Consider the following 6,000-nt stretch of genomic DNA (forward strand, 5'->3'; position numbering starts at 1 on the left):
TTTTCATTTCTTTAGTGTGCTCCATGAGGCACATTTTTAAAGATTAAGTCATGGCTTCCTCATATTTATGCACAGATTACTGTCAATGTACAGCACTTTGTTTCAGCTGTGGTTGTTTTAAAGGGCTATCTAAATAAAGTTGAGTTGAGTTAAATGGACATATGAATCAGAAAATCTTGGTCCAAATATTGTCCAATATTTGTTAATCAATTTTGGAATATTGACTCCAGAGGTATCAATATCTTCCAGATTTATGTTAACCTGAATCATTATCAAGCTGGGTTTTAGTTTATTAACTTGTTTGTTAACAGAGGAGTATTTGCTAATGGCTGTAATTCAGTTAATTAAATAGTGAGTCCTAACTGGAAACAAACCAGAAGGAAAAGCAACAACTAACAGAAAATGTGGTGTTCTTCTTCATAAAAGAACAAAATGATGTTATTTTGTTTTTACAGCCCTGATTTGGGAGTTCTTGCAGTTTGAGAGACATCATCTGAGCAGAAGTTTTCTATTGTGTGATGTCGGAGGATTCCTGTTTGATTTGTCAGAAATTTAAATTAGGCGTGATAAATACGGAAAAGCAGAAAACGAAAAGTTGTCAATTTCACTTTTCAACAAAGACGGTCAGGAATCGTATTTCTGTTTGGCTTCTATTTCCTTATATCTCTTTCTTTTTGCTCGTTTTGTGGCTCAGAACTGCTACTCGGTGTGGTAGTGGTGGTGCTAATGGGAGATTCTTCTCACCTGCTGCTGTTCAACTCAGCCTGCCTACATAAGAGCCAGTCTGCAGTGCACTCATCGTCAGATCTTTGCCTAGTGACGGATCCCATTTCCAAACTGGTAAACTTTCTCCAAGCCCGTGTTGGCTTCCAGACTTTTAATTTATGTAATGATGCAGGAAAAATCAAGATGACCAGGGTAGACATGAACTACTCGACTACTGTCCACGCTGACCTCACTAAACCACAGAACGTAGACGAAAAATAAGTTTCACTACAGTAGATGTGGGAAGTGCCACCCTGGTCACCCCTCTAGCTCAACCCCTACGAGAAAGTGTTGTTATTTAGTTGTTGGTATCCAACATGGTACTGTAAAGCAAAATGGTGTCATACAGGGCCTGAAACCAAAGTTTTAGCTAATGAAATGTGCATAACAAAACACAAAGTTTTAAAGTTCTCAAACTTCTCAAGAGATGCTTGGATTTCAAAAAGCTCAGTTATAACAAAGTAAGTTAAAGTAATTGTCATTCTTTTCTTATTTTTTGGGGAAAAAAACTGAAAGAGTTGTATTGGATGCAAGAAGGTCCAGCTGGTACGATGCTGCAGCTCTTACACCCTGAAAAACCTTTCTGAAGAGTGAAGGTTTCCACCTCACCATAATCAAGAAGAAACCACTGCCCCCCAAACAGGAAGTTGCTGTTTCTCAAACTGTCACCATGGCAGCTCAAGGGAAGTGTGGAATGATTGTACTGCACCACAGGGAGCGTGCTTCAAGCATGAGGGGGTTGTAGTGGAAAGGCACGGTGTGAAATATGTGTGTGTGTTACTGTGTCTGTCAGGTCCAGGGGGACAGGTCTGCTCCGTGATGCTGTTGCTGCCACTGTGTATGTGTGTGTGGTGATTTAACTTCTGTCTTCTCCATTTAATCTTGGGGCTAAACGTACATGACAGCCCCACACTGCTGTCACTGAACTCCACAGCCAACGTGCTCCAGCTTCTGATCCCAGAGCAGCAGGACTCACACCCCAGAACAACACGCAGAAGCCACTGAGCCCCCGGTCAAGCTTTTTAAAGGCATAGCTGCACTCCAAGTCTAAAATGAAGGGGTTGTGCTTGAACATCACGCCATGTTTTTAATTTTAACTTGCAGTGTTTCATGGCTGCTGCTCATTGCTCACCAACAAAAAAATCATTGGAAAATCATGGCAGTATACAATATTTTAGATCATTTATGCATTGACTACTGACATTTCAATACAAACCATAACAAAAAGTGCAGGATTACGTTACAGTACCATAAAGCTGACGTAATAGGCATGCTCATTATCGATAATTACTACCTCAATTATGGAATATATGTGTTCATACATGCCGATCAAAACAACAACATAACCTACTCATCATGAATGAAATTTTAACCCCATACAGATAAAGCTGAACTGACATAAAGCTAACCAAACAAAACAAAATGTAAACCAAATTTCTTTCACAAAACATTTTAAAATCTAAAGAAAATTTGCATCTCATAACTGTTTAAGAACCTACTGTGTGACTTTATTGCATCTTTAGTGTCAAACTGCTACCGTGAGAAGTTAAAAAGGTGTGGAGTTACGCTAACTTCTGTGTATGAGTGAGTCAGATACAATAAAACATCTATTTTCCTTTAATATTTTCCCTCAGTGTCGTTTTCATTTTGTCTGCTTTGCAGTCGTCTCCTGAGACGTCCTTCCTCCACATCTGTCCTCCTCCGCTGCTTCCAGCCTGTGATCATGATGCGAGTCAGTGAAAGGCATGTGTGCCAAAATCAAGCTGCAGCCAATGGCTGGGCTCCAGTGAGCAGCCCCTGAAAAACTACAGCAAGTCTGACTATAGTGGAGCAAAAACATCACATTTAGTTTCGAAATGAGGCCTACGGAGTTGGAATAAAGCCAGACTTTCAATATGATGACTAGAGTTGCTGTTGAGAAGTAAAACTAGCCACAGCTGTAGCATCAAAGACATTATAAACATAAAATGTAGACATAACATGACGACACAAAGGAAAAAGGTAGCTTAACATGTCTGTAGTGATGGATTGCTTTGTTCGTGCCTGCAGGTACGGGTACTTTAAACAGATAATGGGATGGTTCAGATTTTTGGACACAGGGTGTTTATTAGTTTCTCAACAGTAGTGGGACCTTTATGCACAGACATCCATAAATGACAAGAATGAACAGCAGGAAGTGTGGCATGCTAACCAATAATCAAATAAGAAATTAGAATTCAGCTAAATGCAGAGTGACGAGAAGGTTGCTGTAGTTCCCTTCAAAAGGTATTTTAGGACCAAATTTGTCAGCTTGTCCACTGATATTTATTGATTATGTTGGATGGATGCCTTTTCCCTCTTTTGTTGGCTTGCATCTTTATTTTCACAAGGGTTATACCATACAGACAATATTTTGTAAGACTGTGTGAAGTAAATCCAGTTTTTTGTGGAGACTGAAAAAAGAAATTGTGGCTTAAGAACATTTTTCGAAACAATTTCATGAAATCCAGTATGGAAGAACATCTGTCTGTGTTGTATTCAAGGAATCCCTTGCTAGCTCAGTTTTAGTTATCCGGCATAAAGGAACAGACTGGGTGGACCGACTACGGATGCTGCTAAATCAGAAAAACATGGCACTAGACAAAGACAAGGATACAAAGAACACCATGGACTCCATAGTGCTGAGGTTTCTGTACTGAATGCCTATAAATATTAAGCTTTGGCACACCTGAACCAAAAGGTAATAAAGAAAGGAACATATGCATAAATCAACTAAGACTCTTCAGAATAGTTTAAGGAGATGCCATGAATCTCAGTAGAATACAGCACACTGGAAAAGGTAGAATCACAGTTGGTGCTTGTGGAACCTTTCAATCTAAGAACTGATGCACTGCAATACAATTCCATATCAAAAGAAGCTGGGATACTATAAAATGCAAATAAAAACAGAATGCAATGATTTTCAAGTCTCAACCCATTTTTTATTTCCAGTTACATGCAGATAAACAACATATTAGATGTTGAAACTTAGAAATTTGAACATTTCATTAAAAAGGAAATGGTAGACGATCATGGGGCAGGAAGTGGAGATAGTTGAGACCTGTAAGTACCTGGGAGTGACCATCCACCACAGACTGGACTGGAAATCCAACACAGATGCTGTGTACAAGAAGGAGATGAGCAGGCTCTACTTCTTGAGACTGCTCAGATTCTTCAATGTCTGCAGCAAAATGTTGGAGATCTTTTATCAGTCTGTCGTCTCCAGCGTGCTTTTCTTTGCTGCTGTGTGCTGGAGAAGCAGCATCAGAGCAGCAACACCAAACTCATAAAGAAGGCTGAAACTGTGGTGGAGAGGAGGTCGCTGAACAAACTGGTTTCCATCATGGATAACCCCGACCATTCTCTCCACCACACACTGATCAGACAGCAGAGTGCCTTCTCTACCAGACTGAGATGCGTCGCTGTTGGCAGACTTGGAAGCGCTGCTTAGACACCAGGCTTTACCTGCTGCTTTTATCCACATGCCTTTTTATAAAACGCCGGATGGTGGACCAGAATCTTCTCAAAGCCGTCCAGAAGTCATTCTCCATGGCCTCTTCAAACGCCTCCCATGCCTGAGTTTTTGTCTTAGCGACCACTGAAGCTGCGTTCTGCTCAGCCCGCTGATACCCATCAGCTTCCTCTGGAGTCCCACAGGCCAAAAAGGCCCGATAGGACTCCTTCTTCAGCTTGACGGCATCCCTTATTGCTGGTATCTACCACCGAGTTCAGGGGTTACCGCCACAACAGGCACCAACGACCTTGCGGCCACAACTGCGGCTGGCCACCTCAACAATAGAGGCACAGAACACAGCCCACTCTGACTCAATGTTCCCTGCCTCACATGGTTGAAACGGAGATGGGAGTTGAAGCTCTTTCTGACAGGGGACTTCGCCAGACATTCCCAACAGACCCTCACAACACGCTTGGGTCTGCCAGGCCTGACTGGCATCCTCCCTCACCATCTGAGCCAACTCACCACCAGGTGGTGATCAGTTGACAGCTGCTGTCATTGCCCATGTGGGCATTAAAGTCGCCCAGCAGAACGAGGGAGTCCCCGGAATGAGTGCTCTCCAACACCCCCTTCAAAGGCTCCAAAAAGGGTCAGTACTCTGAACTGCTATTTGATTCATAAGCACAAAACAACAGTCAGGACCTGTCCCCCCACCTGAAGGCAGAGGGAGGCTACCCTTTCATCCACTGGGGTAAACCCAAACATACAGGCGCCATGTTGGGGGGCAACGAGCATGCCCACACCTGCTCAGCACCACTCACCGGGAGCAACTCCAGAATGGAAGAGGGTCCAGCCCCTCTCATGGACAGTGGTTCCAGAGCCCAAGCCGTGCGTCGAGGTGAGTCCAACTATATCTAGCCGGAACTGCTCAACCTCGCGCACCAGCTCAGGCTCCTTCCCCGCCAGAGAGGTGACATTCCACGTCCCTAGAGCTAGCTTCTGCAGCCGAGAATCAGACAGCCAGGGTCCCCTGCCCCTGGCAGCGACCCAGCTCAAGCTACACCCGACCGCTAAGGCCCCTCTTGCAGGTGGTGAGCCCACAGGAGGGGCGCCCATGTCACCCTTTTGGGCTAAGCCCGACCGAGACCCATGGGTAAAGGCCCGGCTACCAAGCACTCGCCTCCGTGCCCCACTTCCAGGCCTGGCTCCAGAGGGGGGCCCCAGTGCCCCACGTCTGGGCAAGGGAAACCTGGGTCCATGATTTGTCATCATCATAGGGGTGTTTTGAGCCGCTCTTCCTCTGGTTCCTCCCCTAGACACCTGTTTGCCATGGGTGACCCTACTAGGGGCATTAAGCCTTCGACAACATAGCCACTAGGATCTTCAGGACACGCAAACTCTTCCACCACGGTAAGGTGGCGGCTCAGGGGTGCCTGACCAACTAAGTGTTCCCAAACCAGCTGCTAGTGCCTCATTCTGCTCTTTACGCTCTCTAAATGAGGACGAAGACTCTAAACTTCTAGTCAGTTTAAGACCCACAACCTGTCCTCTTGATCCTGTTCCATATGACATCCTGTAGAGCATTTTACCCACAATCAAAACGCAGTAACCCATATTATTAACTCTTCTCTTAAATCCGGTTTCTTTCCTTCTGCCTTCATGCAAGCTCAGGTTACCCTGCTGCTGAAGAAACCCACACTCAACCCAGCCCAGGTTGAAAACTACCGGCCGGTCTCACTGCTTCCCTTCATATCTAAATTACT

The sequence above is a fragment of the Melanotaenia boesemani genome, chromosome 22 (genome assembly GCF_017639745.1).
Source record: "Melanotaenia boesemani isolate fMelBoe1 chromosome 22, fMelBoe1.pri, whole genome shotgun sequence".
Lineage (NCBI taxonomy): Eukaryota > Metazoa > Chordata > Actinopteri > Atheriniformes > Melanotaeniidae > Melanotaenia > Melanotaenia boesemani.